Genomic DNA, 17,904 nt, shown 5'->3' with positions numbered 1-17,904 from the left:
ACCCTTTCAAAATTTTGGAAAAATAAGATTGTTTCAAGTATGTGATGCTCCTTTAAACTCACATGGGGCAAGTAACAGGTGTGGGCAATATAAAAATCACACCTAAAAGCAGATAAAAAGGAGAGAAGTTCACTTAGTCTTTGAATTGTGTGTCTGTGTGCCACACTAAGCATGGACAACAGAAAGAGGAGTAGAGAAGTGTCTGAGGACTTGAGAACCCAAATTGTGGAAAAATATCAACAATCTCAAGGTTACAAGTCCATCTCCAGAGATCTAGATTTGCCTTTGTCCACAGTGCACAACATTATCATTCCATGGCACTGTAGCTAATCTCCCTGGGTGTGGACGGAAGAGAAACATTGATGAAAGGTTTCAACACAGGATGGTGGATAAGCAGCCCCAAACAATTTCCAAAGAAAACAAAGATATTCAAGCTGTCCTGTGGCTCAGGTAGCATCAGTGTCATTGCAAACTATCAGTCAACAATGAAATGAAATGCTATGGCAGGAGACCAAGGAGGACCCCACTGCTGACACAGAGACATAAAGCAAAAAGACATAAAGCCAAAATCCTTAAAGAAAAATTCTTGTGGACAGATGAGACAAGATAGAGCTTTTTGGTAAAGCACATCATTCTACTGTTTACCGAAAATGGAATGAGGCCTACAAAGAAAAGAACACAGTACCTACAATGAAATATGGTGGAGGTTCAATGATGTTTTGGGTTGTTTTGCTGCCTCTGGCACTGGGTGCCTTGAATGTGTGCAAGGCATCATGAAATCTAAGGATTACCAACAAATTTTGGGTCTCACTGTACAGCCCAGTGTCAGAAAGCTGGGTTTGCGGCCGAGATCTTGGGTCTTCCAGCAGGACAGTGACCTCAAACATATGTCAGAAAGCACCCAGAAATGGATGGCAACAAAGTGCTGGAGAGTTCTGAAGTGGCCAGCAATGAGTCTAGATCTAAATCCCATTGATCACCTGTGGAGAGATCTTAAAATTGCTGTTGGGAAAAGGTACCCTTCCAATAAGAGAGACCTGGAGCAGTTTGCAAAGGAAGAGTGGTCCAACATTCCGGCTGAGAGGTGTAAGAAGCTTATTGATAGTTATAGGAAACTACTGATTTCAGTTATTTTTTCCAAAGGGTGTGCAACCAAATATTAAATATTTTCTGTGAGAAATGCTTCATTTTCTTGATAAATTTCAGGGGGTGCCAACATTTACAGCCATGACTATATGTGCATTTTATAGAAACTGCTCATATCTATTGGTCTACTATACTATTAAATGCACTAACTGAAAAACATAAAACATTTCTGTGTATTAAAGTGTAAAAAGAGATTCTTTAACCCCTTAAGGACACATGACGTACTGGAACGTCATGTGTCCACTCCCGATCTATAACGCGGGGCCACGGCGTGGCCCCGCGTCATAGCGGTTCGGGCCCGGCCTCTAACAACGGCCGGGACCCGTGGCTAATAGCGCGCGGCATTGATCGCTGTGCCGCGCGCTATTAACCCTTTAGACGCGGCGTTCAAAGTTGAACGCCGCGTCTAAAGTGAAACCGAAAGCATGCCGGCTAGCTCAGTGGGCTGTTCGGGATAGCCGCGGTGAAATCGCGGCATCCCGAACAGCTGACAGGACAGCGGGAGGGCCCCTACCTGCCTCCTCGCTGTCCGATCGCCGAATGACTGCTCAGTGCCTGAGATCCAGGCATGAGCAGTCATGCGGCAGAATCATCGATCACTGGTTTCTTATGAGAAACCAGTGATCAATGTAAAAGATCAGTGTGTGCAGTGTTATAGGTCCCTATGGGACCTATAACACTGCAAAAAAAAAGTGCAAAAAAAAAGTGAATAAACATCATTTAACCCCTTCCCTATTAAAAGTTTGAATCACCCCCCTTTTCCCATAAAAGAAAAAACACAGTGTAAATAAAAATAAACATAAATGGTATCGCCGCGTGCGGAAATGTCCGAATTATAAAAATATATCGTTAATTAAACCGCACGGTCAATGGCGTGCGCGCAAAAAAATTCCAAAGTCCAAAATAGTGCATTTTTGGTCACTTTTTATATCATGAAAAAATGAATAAAAAGCGATCAATAAGTCCTATCAATGCAAAAATTATACCGTTAAAAACTTCAGATCACGGCGCAAAAAATGAGCCCTCATACCGCCCCATACACGGAAAAATAAAAAAGTTATAGGGGTCAGAAGATGACAATTTTAAACGTATAAATTTTTCTGCATGAAGTTATGATTTTTTCCAGAAGTGCGACAAATTCAAACCTGTATAAGTAGGGTATCATTTTAATCATATGGACCTACAGAATAAAGGTAAGGTGTCATTTTTACCGAAAAATGTACTACGTAGAAACGGAAGCCCCCAAAAGTTACAAAATGGCGTTTTTTTTTTCAATTTTGTCTCACAATGATTTTTTTTCCCGTTTCACCGTAGATTTTTGGGCACAATGACTGACGTCATTACAAAGTAGAATTGGTGGTGCAAAAAATAAGCCATCATATGGATTTTTAGGTGCAAAATTGAAAGAGTTATGATTTTTTAAAGGCAAGGAGCAAAAAACGAAAATGCAAAAACGGAAAAAACCCCGGTCCTTAAGGGGTTAAGGACGTATTCACACACACCATATCCACTGCAGATTTGAAGTTGTGGATCTGCAGTTGTAAAATCCATAGTTGTGGATTTTACAAGGCAATCAAAACTGGCAAGACTTGACTTTTAAAATCTGCAGTTGCGAATCTGCAATTGTGGAGTTTACAACTTAAAGGGGTACTCCGCCCCTAGACATCTTATCCCCTATCCAAAGGATAAGGGATAAGATGTCAGATCGCAGGGGTCCCGCTGCTGGGGACTCCGGGGATCGCCGCTGCGGCACCCCGCTATCATTACTGCACAGAGCGAGATCGCTCTGCACATAATGACGGCCAATACAGGGGCCGGAGCATCGTTACGTCACGGCTCTGCCCCTCATGACGTCACGGCCCGCCCCCATCAATACAAGTCTATGGGAAGGGGGCGTGGCGGTTGTCACGCCCCCTGCCATAGACTTGCATTAAGGGGACGGGCCGTGATGTCATGAAGGGCGGAGCCATGACGTCACGCTGCTCCGGCCCCTGTATCGCCCGTCATTATGCATAGAGCGAACTCGCTCTGTGCAGTAATGATGGCGGGGTGCCGCAGCGGCAATCCCCGGGGTCCCCAGTAGCGGGACCGCGGCGATCTAACATCTTATCCCCTATCCTTTGGATAGGGGATAAGATGAAAGGGGCGGAGTACCCCTTTAAAATCCGCAACAGTGTACACTTTACAACTTCAAAACTGCTGCGTGTGTGTATACACCCTAACAGCTTACTCCTTTGCTGAGTTATCACCTATCACCTCTTGGCTGCAGCAGTCACGTGGTGGTACACCACATCATCGCTACAGGACAATAATGGGGAGCCACTGGAGCATCAGCACTGCGGTAGCTGGAGTTTCAACAGATGACTTAAAGTAGATTTTTATTTTTTTATTATAGCATTTACTCTTGTTACATCTATTTTTGAAGCTAATGGAGAACCTATGTTACCCCTGTTGTTTTTTTTTATTTAATAAAATTTTTTATTTAAAAGTGGAATGAACTCCTGTGGACATATTAATTTAGTGACAATCATTTCAGTGTTTTTTTAGAGTGAGTATGAGTTCTTTTTGCATAATCCAGTGAAATTCTGCAAGAATTTCTGATTAAGTGGGCACTGTATCCACTAACAATTGTCTAAGCAAGCATTTCTAAGTTGCAAATAATTAGTGAATACCTTTTTAGACATTTTTCCTCAATCCGGTGGATTAGATTCCCTTTTTGGGAGATAGTGAAAAATGTAAATTTCAGGTGATAATGTAAGGTGTTCATTCCAAATAGATCCTATAATATCTTTAATCTCCGCCCACACATTGGAAACCTCTAAGCACTCCAAGATACAATGCCATAGATCTGCTTTATAGAGTTTACAGGTCTAACATTGTGTTGGAAAAGAAATTAGAACCTAAAATCCAATCCCTTACATGGTGAAACAGAGCTGCTAAATTATAGTAATGAACATGTGACAGTTGCATCCCTCCATCTATTTTATCTAAACATAAAATATCATTTGACATCTGAATGGTGCATGAGTAGTGGAATTGTCTGCAAAGGGTACAATAGTTTTGGAAAGCTTATCATCTTAAATTTGTACTTTCCCTGTCAGTGATAAAGGCAAGTTTTTCTTATCTCAGAAGTTCCCTCTCTATTTTATGAATTAAGATCATATAAAGATGAAGGGGAGTGTCTAATACACTATTTTCTGTCCTGTTAGTATTTGTATCCTGTCTGGTAGTTTTCAATTTCTGTTTTTGGCCTGTGACCGACTATGTATATTATTTATTTTTACGCCACTTCATCTTTATCATACTTTCTCTGTCAGTGATAAAGTTTTTCTATCTCGGAAGTTCCCTCTCTATTTTATGAATTAGTGGTGGATAATTAAGACCATATAAAGATGAAGTGGAGTGTCCAATTCTGATTCCTAGATATGTGATTGATTTTCTAGCAATCTGAATGTCACGATGCCGGCTGGCGGGTAGTGGATCCTCTGTGCCAGAGAGGGATTGGCGTGGACCGTGCTAGTGGATCGGTTCTAAGTCACTACTGGTTTTCACCAGAGCCCGCCGCAAAGCGGGATGGTCTTGCTGCGGCGGTAGTGACCAGGTCGTATCCACTAGCAACGGCTCAACCTCTCTGGCTGCTGAAGATAGGCGCGGTACAAGGGAGTAGACAGAAGCAAGGTCGGACGTAGCAGAAGGTCGGGGCAGGCAGCAAGGATCGTAGTCAGGGGCAACGGCAGGAGGTCTGGAACACAGGCTAGGAACATACAAGGAACGCTTTCACTGGCACAATGGCAACAAGATCCGGCAGGGAAGTGCAGGGGAAGTGAGGTGATATAGGGAAGTGCACAGGTGAAGACACTAATTGGAATCACTGCGCCAATCAGCGGCGCAGTGGCCCTTTAAATCGCAAAGACCCGGCGCGCGCGCGCCCTAGGGAGCGGGGCCGCGCGCGCCGGGACAGGACCGAGGGAGAGCGAGTCAGGTACGGGAGCCGGGGTGCGCATCGCGAGCGGGCGCTACCCGCATCGCGAATCGCATCCCGGCTGGAAGCAGAATCGCAGCGCCCCGGGTCAGTGGATCTGACCGGAGCGCTGCAGCGGAGAGAGTGTAGCGAGCGCTCCGGGGAGGAGCGGGGACCCGGAGCGCTCGGCGTAACAGTACCCCCCCCTTGGGTCTCCCCCTCTTTTTAGGGCCTGAGAACCTGAGGAGCAGACTTTTATCTAGGATGTTGTCCTCAGGTTCCCAGGATCTCTCTTCAGGACCACAACCCTCCCAGTCCACTAGAAAAAAAGTTTTCCCTCTGACCTTTTTAGAGGCTAAGATCTCTTTGACAGAGAAGATGTCCGAGGAGCCGGAAACAGGAGTGGGAGGAACAGATTTGGGAGAAAAACGGTTGAGGATGAGTGGTTTAAGAAGAGAGACGTGAAAGGCATTAGGGATACGAAGAGAAGGAGGAAGAAGAAGTTTGTAAGAGACAGGATTAATTTGACACAAAATTTTGAAAGGACCAAGATAGCGTGGTCCCAACTTGTAGCTAGGGACACGGAAGCGGACATATTTAGCGGAGAGCCATACCTTGTCTCCAGGGGAAAAAACGGGAGGAGCTCTTCTTTTTTTATCCGCGAACCTCTTCATGCGTGATGAAGCCTGTAGGAGAGAATTTTGGGTCTCTCTCCATATAATGGAAAGGTCACGAGAAATTTCATCCACAGCGGGCAGACCAGAGGGCAAGGGGGTAGGGAGGGGGGGAAGAGGGTGACGGCCGTACACCACGAAAAATGGGGATTTGGAGGAAGATTCAGAGACTCTGAAGTTATACGAGAATTCGGCCCATGGAAGGAGATCTGCCCAGTCATCCTGGCGGGAGGAAACAAAATGTCGCAAATAATCACCCAAGACTTGGTTAATTCTTTCTACTTGTCCATTGGACTGGGGATGATATGCAGAAGAAAAATTTAATTTAATCTTGAGTTGTTTACAGAGAGCCCTCCAGAATTTAGACACGAATTGGACGCCTCTATCCGAGACGATCTGCGTAGGCAATCCATGAAGACGAAAAATGTGTACAAAAAATTGTTTAGCCAACTGAGGCGCTGAAGGAAGACCAGGAAGAGGGATGAAATGTGCCATTTTGGAGAATCGATCAACGACCACCCAAATAACAGTGTTGCCACGGGAAGGGGGTAAATCAGTAATAAAATCCATACCAATCAGAGACCAAGGCTGTTCGGGGACAGGCAGGGGATGAAGAAAACCAGCGGGCTTCTGGCGAGGAGTCTTATCCCGGGCACAGATAGTGCAGGCTCGCACAAAGTCCACAACATCCGTCTCCAGAGTCGGCCACCAATAGAAGCGGGAGATGAGTTGCACAGATTTCTTGATGCCCACATGACCAGCGAGATGGGAGGAGTGACCCCATTTGAGGATTCCGAGGCGTTGGCGTGGAGAAACAAAGGTCTTTCCTGGAGGAGTTTGCCTGATGGAGGCTGGAGAAGTGGAGATCAGGCAGTCAGGTGGAATGATGTGTTGCGGAGAGTGTTCAACTTCTGAGGCATCCGAGGAACGAGAGAGAGCATCGGCCCTAATGTTCTTATCGGCAGGACGAAAGTGAATCTCAAAATTAAATCGGGCAAAGAACAGAGACCACCGGGCCTGGCGAGGATTCAGCCGTTGGGCAGACTGGAGGTAGGAGAGGTTCTTGTGGTCGGTGTAAATAATAACTGGAAATCTTGATCCCTCCAGCAGATGCCTCCATTCCTCAAGTGCTAATTTAATGGCTAGAAGCTCTCGATCCCCGATGGAGTAGTTCCTCTCCGCCGGAGAGAAGGTCCTAGAAAAAAAACCACAAGTGACAGCATGCCCGGAAGAATTTTTTTGTAAAAGAACAGCTCCAGCTCCCACTGAGGAGGCATCAACCTCCAATAGGAAGGGTTTGGAAGGGTCAGGTCTGGAGAGCACGGGAGCCGAAGAAAAGGCAGACTTGAGTCGTTTAAAGGCGTCTTCCGCTTGAGGAGGCCACGACTTGGGATCGGCATTTTTTTTGGTTAAAGCCACGATAGGAGCCACAACGGTAGAAAAATGTGGAATAAATTGCCTGTAATAATTGGCGAACCCCAAAAAGCGTTGGATAGCACGGAGTCCGGAGGGGCGTGGCCAATCTAAGACGGCAGAGAGTTTGTCTGGATCCATTTGTAGTCCCTGGCCAGAGACCAAATATCCTAGAAAAGGAAGAGATTGGCATTCAAACAGACATTTCTCAATTTTGGCATAGAGTTGATTGTCACGAAGTCTCTGAAGAACCATACGGACATGCTGGCGGTGTTCTTCTAGATTGGCAGAAAAAATTAGGATATCGTCCAGATATACAACAACACAGGAGTATAGCAGATCACGAAAAATTTCATTGACAAAGTCTTGGAAGACAGCAGGGGCGTTGCACAGGCCAAAGGGCATGACCAGATACTCAAAGTGTCCATCTCTGGTGTTAAACGCAGTTTTCCACTCATCCCCCTCTCTGATGCGGATGAGGTTATAGGCGCCTCTTAAGTCCAATTTAGTAAAGATGTGGGCACCTTGGAGGCGATCAAAGAGTTCAGAGATGAGGGGTAGGGGGTAGCGGTTCTTAACCGTGATTTTATTAAGACCGCGGTAGTCAATGCAAGGACGTAGGGAGCCATCTTTTTTGGACACAAAGAAAAATCCAGCTCCGGCAGGAGAGGAGGATTTACGGATAAAGCCCTTTTTTAAATTTTCCTGGACATACTCAGACATGGCAAGAGTCTCTGGGGCAGAGAGAGGATAAATTCTGCCCCGGGGTGGAGTAGTACCCGGGAGGAGGTCGATAGGGCAATCATAAGGCCTGTGAGGAGGTAGAGTCTCAGCTTTTTTTTTGCAGAAAACATCCGCGAAGTCCATATAGGCCTTAGGGAGACCGGTTACTGAGGGAACCACAGAGTCACGGCAAGGGTTACTGGGAACCGGTCTTAGACAGTCCTTGGAACAAGAGGGCCCCCAACTCTTGATCTCCCCAGTGGACCAATCCAGGGTTGGGGAATGAAGTTGAAGCCAGGGAAGTCCAAGGAGAATTTCCGAGGTGCAATTGGGGAGGACCAAAAGTTCAATCCTCTCGTGATGAGATCCGATGCTCATTAGAAGGGGCTCCGTGCGGAAGCGTATGGTACAGTCCAATCTTTCATTGTTTACACAATTGATGTAAAGGGGTCTGGCGAGACTGGTCACTGGGATGTTGAACCTGTTGACGAGAGAGGCCAAAATAAAATTTCCTGCAGATCCAGAGTCCAAGAAGGCCACGGTAGAGAAGGAGAAGGCAGAGGCAGACATCCGCACAGGCACAGTAAGACGTGGAGAAGCAGAGTAGACATCAAGGACTGTCTCGCCTTTGTGCGGAGTCAGCGTACGTCTTTCCAGGCGGGGAGGACGGATAGGACAATCCCTCAGGAAGTGTTTGGTACTAGCACAGTACAGGCAGAGGTTCTCCATGCGGCGTCGTGTCCTCTCTTGAGGTGTCAGGCGAGACCGGTCGACCTGCATAGCCTCCACGGCGGGAGGCACAGGAACAGATTGCAGGGGACCAGAGGAGAGAGGAGCCGAGGAGAAGAAACGCCTCGTGCGAACAGAGTCCATATCTTGGCGGAGCTCCTGACGCCTTTCGGAAAAACGCATGTCAATGCGAGTGGCTAGGTGAATAAGTTCATGTAGATTAGCAGGAATTTCTCGTGCGGCCAGAACATCTTTAATGTTGCTGGATAGGCCTTTTTTAAAGGTCGCGCAGAGGGCCTCATTATTCCAGGACAATTCTGAAGCAAGAGTACGGAATTGTACGGCATACTCGCCAACGGAAGAATTACCCTGGACCAGGTTCAACAGGGCAGTCTCAGCAGAAGAGGCTCGGGCAGGTTCCTCAAAGACACTTCGGATTTCCGAGAAGAAGGAGTGTACAGAGGCAGTGACGGGGTCATTGCGGTCCCAGAGCGGTGTGGCCCATGACAGGGCTTTTCCGGACAGAAGGCTGACTACGAAAGCCACCTTAGACCTTTCAGTGGGAAACAGGTCCGACATCATCTCCAGATGCAGGGAACATTGGGAAAGAAAGCCACGGCAAAACTTAGAGTCCCCATCAAATTTATCCGGCAAGGATAGGCGTAGCCCAGGAGCGGCCACTCGCTGCGGAGGAGGTGCAGGAGCTGGCGGAGGAGATGACTGCTGAAGCTGTGGTAGTAACTGTTGTAGTATAACGGTCAGTTGAGACAGCTGTTGGCCTTGTTGCGCTATCTGTTGTGACTGCTGGGCGACCACCGTGGTGAGGTCAGCGACAACTGGCAGAGGAACTTCAGCGGGATCCATGGCCGGATCTACTGTCACGATGCCGGCTGGCGGGTAGTGGATCCTCTGTGCCAGAGAGGGATTGGCGTGGACCGTGCTAGTGGATCGGTTCTAAGTCACTACTGGTTTTCACCAGAGCCCGCCGCAAAGCGGGATGGTCTTGCTGCGGCGGTAGTGACCAGGTCGTATCCACTAGCAACGGCTCAACCTCTCTGGCTGCTGAAGATAGGCGCGGTACAAGGGAGTAGACAGAAGCAAGGTCGGACGTAGCAGAAGGTCGGGGCAGGCAGCAAGGATCGTAGTCAGGGGCAACGGCAGGAGGTCTGGAACACAGGCTAGGAACATACAAGGAACGCTTTCACTGGCACAATGGCAACAAGATCCGGCAGGGAAGTGCAGGGGAAGTGAGGTGATATAGGGAAGTGCACAGGTGAAGACACTAATTGGAATCACTGCGCCAATCAGCGGCGCAGTGGCCCTTTAAATCGCAAAGACCCGGCGCGCGCGCGCCCTAGGGAGCGGGGCCGCGCGCGCCGGGACAGGACCGAGGGAGAGCGAGTCAGGTACGGGAGCCGGGGTGCGCATCGCGAGCGGGCGCTACCCGCATCGCGAATCGCATCCCGGCTGGAAGCAGAATCGCAGCGCCCCGGGTCAGTGGATCTGACCGGAGCGCTGCAGCGGAGAGAGTGTAGCGAGCGCTCCGGGGAGGAGCGGGGACCCGGAGCGCTCGGCGTAACACTGAACTGACAGGATTTGGTAGGGAGAGGTGTTTTATTACCTAAGAATAATAATTGGCATTTATCAATATTTATTTTGTATCCCGAAAAAATCCCAAAATGTGTAATCATATCCAGTACTGAAGTTAAATGTTTCTCTGGACAGCCTAGAAAAAATAAAGTGTCATCCACAAAACAGTTCAGTTTTACTTCTATAGTGCCTATCCTGATACCTTGGTACAAAGGGGATGATTTCAAATGTCTCGTTAAAGGCTCCAGTGCTAAGTTAAAAAGTAGTGGGGATAAAGAACATCCCTACCTTGTTCCTTTCTGAATGGAAGCAGGGTTGGATAAATTGCCCGGTAAGTGAATTCTGGATGTGGGTTGTGAGTGAAGAACTTTAACAAATGCACAAAATTGTCTGCTAATTCCCACTTTGGACAGTACCATTAAGTTTTGGTAAGAGAACTGCCAACCTATCTGCTAATACTTTCGATATAAGTTTAACGACTTTATTAAGGAGATTGGATGAAAAGATCCCGGGTAGACTGATCTTTACCTGATTTATGGAGTAGTTTTATGTGTACCATATTCCAAGATTGTGGCAATTGTCCGGACGTCAATATTTTTGTATAAACAGACAATAATGTAGGGCTTAATTGATCCACTAAAGACTTGTAAAATTCTCCAGAATACCCATCTGGCCCTGGTGCCTTATGATTTTTTAAGGACTTCTTCCAGACTCCTTTCTGTGTTAAGGGTAAATTAAGTGCTGCTGACTCATCAACTGTTGGGTTAAGCATAGAGAGTGATGTTAGAAAGGAACTGGCAGCCTGCATATTCACCTCTCCCGCATTATATAATTGTTGATAATATTGTCTAAATACGTCAGTAATGACTTTTGTATCTTTACAAATAACTCCCATGGAGTTTTTAATTGGCCTTATCGGATCTAATGAGCGCTGACCCCTTGCAATATTGGCTAACATCTTGACAGATTTGTTTCCAAACTTATAAAAGTCCGCAAGGAAACTATCATTATGGTAAGTATCTATTGCTATCTGAGCAATTTCAAAATCTCTTTGTGCTTGTGTCCAAACTGCTTTATTGGATTCTATGGGATGGGACCGATAATTTGTATAAGCTAAACGTACAGCATTGTCAGTGTATTATATTTATCCCTTTCTATTTTTTATGATGAGATACATGTGCAAACATTTTTCCCCTAATGACTGCTTTACCAGCTTCCCAAAAAATAAATGGGTTATCCATGTGAGCAACATTTAAAGAAGCATAATCATCCCACCAGCTTTTGAGAAGTTGGATGAAGTTTTCATCCTTCGACAAACATGAAGGGTATCTCCACACTGTGTCTGAACCCGGAGGATGTGAAGGAAATACTTCGCAACGAATAGGAGCGTGATCTGAGATTACAATGTCGTGGACCCACTCCCCACTAATGCGCGACAACGCAGCCTTAGAGGCTAAAATATAATCTAACCTCGACCATTATTTATGGAAATGTGAATAATGAGTAAATGCATCAACTAACCCTGTGTTTGACAACATTTGTAAATGAGACTCGAGAGCAGGTGTTGTATTGTTATCCCCCTCTTCCTATCCACCAAAGTATGTAAAACTCTATTTAGGTCTCCCCCTACTACAACATATGGTTCTTGATCACCCTGGATGTGAGACTCTAGATTAGCACAAAAAGCACTTATACTCGTCTGCGGGCTCTAAACATTATATATACTAATATGACCATCCCCACCATCTAAAGTAACTTGTTGTAACATACCGTCACCGTTGTCCCAATGACTAATAATTGAGAAAGCAAGCTTTTTATGCAATAAAATGATTACCCCCCTCCTTTTCTGTCCTGCACTGGAGAACTAGGGACTTCTCTCACCACATCTTATTCAATCTAAATAAATCCTCTGACCTTAACCCCTTAAGGACCCAGCCCAAATATGCCTTAAGGACCCGGCCATTTTTTGAACATCTGACCACTGTCACTTCAAGCATTAATAACTCTGGGATGCTTTTACCTTTCATTATGATTCCGAGATTGTTTTTTCGTGACATATTCTACTTTTATGGTAGTGGTAAAATTTTGTCGATACTTGCATAATTTCTTGGTGAAAAATTCCAAAATTTTATGAAAAAATTGAAAATGTAGCATTTTTTTTTACTTTGAAGCTCTCTGCTTATAAGGAAAATGGATATTCCAAATAAATTATACATTGATTCACATATACAATATGTCTACTTTATGACTGCATCATAAAGTTGACATGTTTTTACTTTTGGAAGACATCAGAGGGCTTCAAAGTTCAGCAGCAATTTTTCAAAAAATTTTCAAAATCTGAATTTTTCAGGGACCAGTTCAGTTTTGAAGTGGATTTGAAGGGCCTTCATATTAGAAATACCCCACAAATGACCCAATTATAAAAACTGCACCCATAAAAAGTATCCAAAATGACATTCAGTAAGTGTGTTAACCCTTTAGGTGTTTCACAGCAATAGCAGCAAAGTGAAGGAGAAAATTCAAAATCTTCATTTTTTTACACTCGCATGTTCTTGTAGACCCAGTTTTTGAATTTTTACAAGTGGTAATTGGAGAAAAAGCCCACAAAATGTGTAACCCAATTTCTCTCGAGTAAGGAAATACCTCATATGTGTATGTCAAGTGTTCGGCGGGCGCAGTAAAGGGCTCAGAAGGGAAGGAGCAACAATGGGATTTTGGAGAGTGAATTTTTCTGAAATGGTTTTTGGGGGGCATGTCACATTTAGAAAACCCCTATGGTGCCAGAACAGCAGAAAACCCCACATGGAATACCATTTTGGAAACTACACCCCTCAAGGCACGTAACAAGGGGTCCAGTTAGCTTTAACACCCCACAGGTGTTTGACAACTTTTCGTTAAAATCGGATGTGTAAATGGAAAAAAAAAATTTTTTCACTAAAGTGCTGTTTTTTCCCCAAATTTACCATTTTTACAAAGGGTAATGGGAGAAAATGCCCACCCAAATTTGTAACCCCATTTCTTTTGAGTATGGAAATACCCCATGTTAGGACGTAAAATGCTCTGCTGGCGAACTACAATGCTCAGAAGAGAAGGAGCCACATTTGGCTTTTTGAAAGCAACTTTTGCTGAAATGTTTTTTGGGGGGGCATGTCGCATTTAGGAAGCCCCTGTGGTGCCAGAACAGCAAAAAATACCCACATGGCATACTATTTTGGAAACTATACCCCTCAAGGAACGTAACAAGGCATACAGTGAGCCTTAACTACCCACAAGTGTTTGACGACTTTTTGTTAAAGTTGGATGTGTAAATGAAGAATTTTTTTTTTTTTTTACAAAAATGCATATTTTTCCCTAAATTTTACATTTTTACAAGGGGTAATAGGATAAAATGACCCCCAAAATTTGTAACCCCATTTCTTCTGAGTATGGAAATACCCCATGTGTGGACGTCAAGTGCTCTGCAATGCTCAGAAGAGGAGGAGCGCCATTGAGCTTATGGAAAGAGAATTCGTTTGGAATGGTAGTCAGGGGCCATGTGCGTTTACAAAGCCCCCCCGTGGTGCCAGAAAGTGGACCCCCCACATGTGACCCATTTTGGAAACTACACCCCTCACAGAATTTAATAAAGGGTGCATTGAGTACTTACACCCCAGTGGTGTTTGACAGATCTTTGGAACAGTGGGCTGTGCAAATGAAAAATAATTTTTTTTATTTTTAAGGACCACTGTTCCAAAAATCTGTCAGACACCTGTGGGGCGTAAATTCTCACTGTACCCCTTATTACATTACATGAGGGGTGTAGTTTCCAAAATGGGGTCACATGTGTCGGGGGTCCATTGTTCTGGCACTATGGGGGCTTTGTAAACACACACGGCCTTCAATTCCGGACAAATTTTCTCTTCAAAATCCCAATGGCGCTCCTTGTCTTCTGAGCATTGTAGTTCGCCCACAGAGCACTTTACATTCACATATGGGGTATGTTCTTACTCTGAAGAGATGTGGTTACAAATTTTGGGGGGCTTTTTTCCTATTTTCCCTTGTGAAAATGAAAAATGTAGGGTAACACCAGCATTTTAGTGAAATTTTTTTTTTTTATTTAATTTTCCCATCCAACTTTGTGGGTATTTCCCATACACATGTGGGTATTTATGTTTTGCGTTTATGTCAGAACAGCTGTAAAATCAGCCACCCCTATGCAAATCATCAATTTAGTCCTCAAATGTACATGGTGCGCACTCACTCTTGAGCCTTGTTGTGCGTCCGCAGAGCATTTTACGCTTACATATGGGGTATTTCCGTACTCAGGAGAAATTGCGTTAGATATTTTGGGGGTCTTTTTTTCCTTTTACCGCTTGTGAAAATAAAAAGTATGGGGCAACACCAGCATGTTAGTGTAAATTTTTTTATTTTTTTACACTAACAGGCTGGTGTAGCCCCCAACTTTTCCTTTTCATAAGGGGTAAAAGCCCCCCTAAATTTGTACTGTAATTTCTCCCGAGTACGGTAATACCCCATATGTGACCCTAAACTGTTTCCTTGAAATACGACATGGCTCTGAAATGAGAGAGCTCCATCCGCATTTGAGGACTAAATTAGGGATTGCATAGGGGTGGACATAGGAGTATTCTACGCCAGTGATTCCCAAACAGGGTGCCTCCAGCTGTTGCTAAACTCCCAGCATGCCTGGACAGTCAGTGGCTGTCCAGAAATGCTGGGAGTTGTTGTTTTGCAGCAGCTGGAGGCTCCGTTTTGAGACACTGCCGTTCAAGACGTTTTTAATTTTTATTGGGGGGAAACAGTGTACGGGGGTGTATATGTTGCGTTTTACCCTTTATTATGTGGTAGTGTAGTGTTTTTAGGGTACTTTCGCACTGTCGGGTTACGGTGAGTTTCCCGCTAGGAGTTTGCGCTGCGGCGAAAAATTTGCGCAGCCCAAACTTGAAGCAGGAAATTTACTGTAAACCTGTCCGTGTGAATGTACCCTGTACATGCACATGGGGGGGGGGGGGGGGGGCGGGGGGCAGGCCTCCAGCTGTTTCAAAACTACAACTCCCAGCATTACTGACAGACCGTACATGCCAGACCAGGAATACATAGGGGATAATTGTATTATAAGTGATAACCAGCATGGGTTTACTAAGGATAGAAGTTGTCAAACCAATCTAATTTGCTTTTATGAAGAGGTGAGTAGAAGCCTTGACAGAGGAATGGCTGTGGATATAGTGTTTCTGGATTTTGCTAAAGCATTTGATACTGTCCCTCATAGACGTCTGACAGGTAAGTTAAGGTCTTTGGGTTTGGAAATTTTAGTTTGTAACTGGATTGAACACTGGCTCATGGATCGTACCCAGAGAGTGGTGGTCAATGATTCGTACTCTGATTGGTCCCCGGTTATTAGTGGTGTACCCCAAGGTTCAGTACTGGGCCCGCTGTTGTTTAATTTATTTATCAATGATATAGAGGATGGTATTAACAGCTCTGTTTCTATCTTTGCAGATGACACCAAGCTTTGTAGCACAGTACAGTCTATAGAGGATGTGCATAAGTTACAAGATGACTTGGATAGACTAAGTGTCTGGGCATCCACTTGGCAAATGAGGTTCAATGTGGATAAATGTAAAGTTATGCATCTGGGTACTAATAACCTGCATGCATCGTATGTCTTAGGGGGGATTAAACTGTCAGAGTCACTGGTAGAGAAGGATCTGGGTGTACTTGTAGATCACAGACTACAGAATAGCATGCAATGTCAGGCTGCTGCTTCCAAAGCTGGCAGGATATTGTCATGTATAAAAAGAGGCATGGACTCGAGGGACAGGGACATAATACTCCCCCTTTATAAAGCATTGGTACAGCCTCACCTGGAATATGCTGTTCAGTTTTGGGCACCTGTCCATAAAAGGGACACTGCGGAGTTGGAAAGGGTGCAGAGACGCGCGACTAAACTAATATGGGGCATGGAGCATCTTAGCTATGAGGAGCGATTAAAGGAGTTACAATTGTTTAGTCTTGAGAAGAGACGTTTAAGGGGGGATATGATAAACGTATATAAGTATATTAATGGCCCATACAAAAAATATGGAGAAAAACTGTTCCAGGTTAAACCCCCCCAAAGGACGAGGGGGCACTCCCTCCGTCTGGAGAAGAAAAAGTTTAGTCTAAAGGGGCGACACGCCTTCTTTACTCTGAGGACTGTGAATTTATGGAACGGTCTACCTCAGGAACTGGTCACAGCAGGAACAATTAACAGCTTTAAAACAGGATTAGATACATTCCTGGACAAAAGAACATTAATGCTTATGAAGAAATATAAAATCCCATCCCTTCCCCAATATCGCGCCACACCCCTACCCCTTAATTCCCTGGTTGAACTTGATGGACATATGTCTTTTTTCGACCGTACTGACTATGTATGTCACGATGCCGGCTGGCAGGAGGTGGATCCTCTGTGCCAGAGAGGGATTGGCGTGGACCGTGCTAGTGGACCGGTTCTAAGTCACTACTGGTTTTCACCAGAGCCCGCCGCAAAGCGGGATGGTCTTGCTGCGGCGGTAGTGACCAGGTCGTATCCACTAGCAACGGCTCAACCTCTCTGACTGCTGAAGATAGGCGCGGTACAAGGGAGTAGACAGAAGCAAGGTCGGACGTAGCAGAAGGTCGGGGCAGGCAGCAAGGATCGTAGTCAGGGGCAACGGCAGGAGGTCTGGAACACAGGCTAGGAACACACAAGGAAACGCTTTCACTGGCACAATGGCAACAAGATCCGGCGAGGGAGTGCAGGGGAAGTGAGGTATAAATAGGGAGTGCACAGGTGAACACACTAATTAGAACCACTGCGCCAATCAGCGGCGCAGTGGCCCTTTAAATCGCAGAGACCCGGCGCGCGCGCGCCCTAGGGAGCGGGGCCGCGCGCGCCGGGACAGGACCGACGGAGAGCGAGTCAGGTACGGGAGCCGGAATGCGCATCGCGAGCGGGCGCCACCCGCATCGCGAATCGCATCCCGGCTGGAGGCGGTATCGCAGCGCACCGGGTCAGTGGATCTGACCGGAGCGCTGCAGTAGCGAGAGTGTAGCGAGCGCTCCGGGGAGGAGCGGGGACCCGGAGCGCTCGGCGTAACAATGTAACTATGTAACTATGCTGGGAGTTGTACTTTTGCAACCGTTGGCGGAACACTGGTTGGAAAACCTTCAGTTAGGTTCTGTTACCTAACTCAGTATTTTCCAACCAGTGTGCCTAATCACCGAAGGGCATGCTGTGAGATGTAGTTATGCAACAGCTGGAGGTACCCAACTACAACTCCCAGCATGCCGAGACAGCTGTTTGCTGTCTGGGCATGCTGGGATTTGCAGTTTTGCAACATCTGGAGGGCTACAGTTTTTAGACCAGTGCACAGTGATCTCCAAACTGTGACCCTCCAGATGTTGCAAAACTACAAATCCCAGCATGCCCAGACAGCAAACAGCTATGTGGGCATGTAGTTTTGCAAGATCTGGAGGGATATAGTTTAGAGACCACTGTATAGTGGTCTCAAACTGCAGCCCTCCAGCTGTTGCAAAACTACATATTCCAGCATGCCCAAACAGCTGTCTGGGCATGCTGGGAGTTGTAGTTTTGCAACATCTGGAGGGCTAGAGTTTAGAGACCTCAGTCTCAGACTGTAGCCCTCC

This window comes from Hyla sarda, chromosome 3 (genome assembly GCF_029499605.1).
Source record: "Hyla sarda isolate aHylSar1 chromosome 3, aHylSar1.hap1, whole genome shotgun sequence".
NCBI lineage: Eukaryota > Metazoa > Chordata > Amphibia > Anura > Hylidae > Hyla > Hyla sarda.
This window is presented reverse-complemented; position numbering follows the sequence as displayed.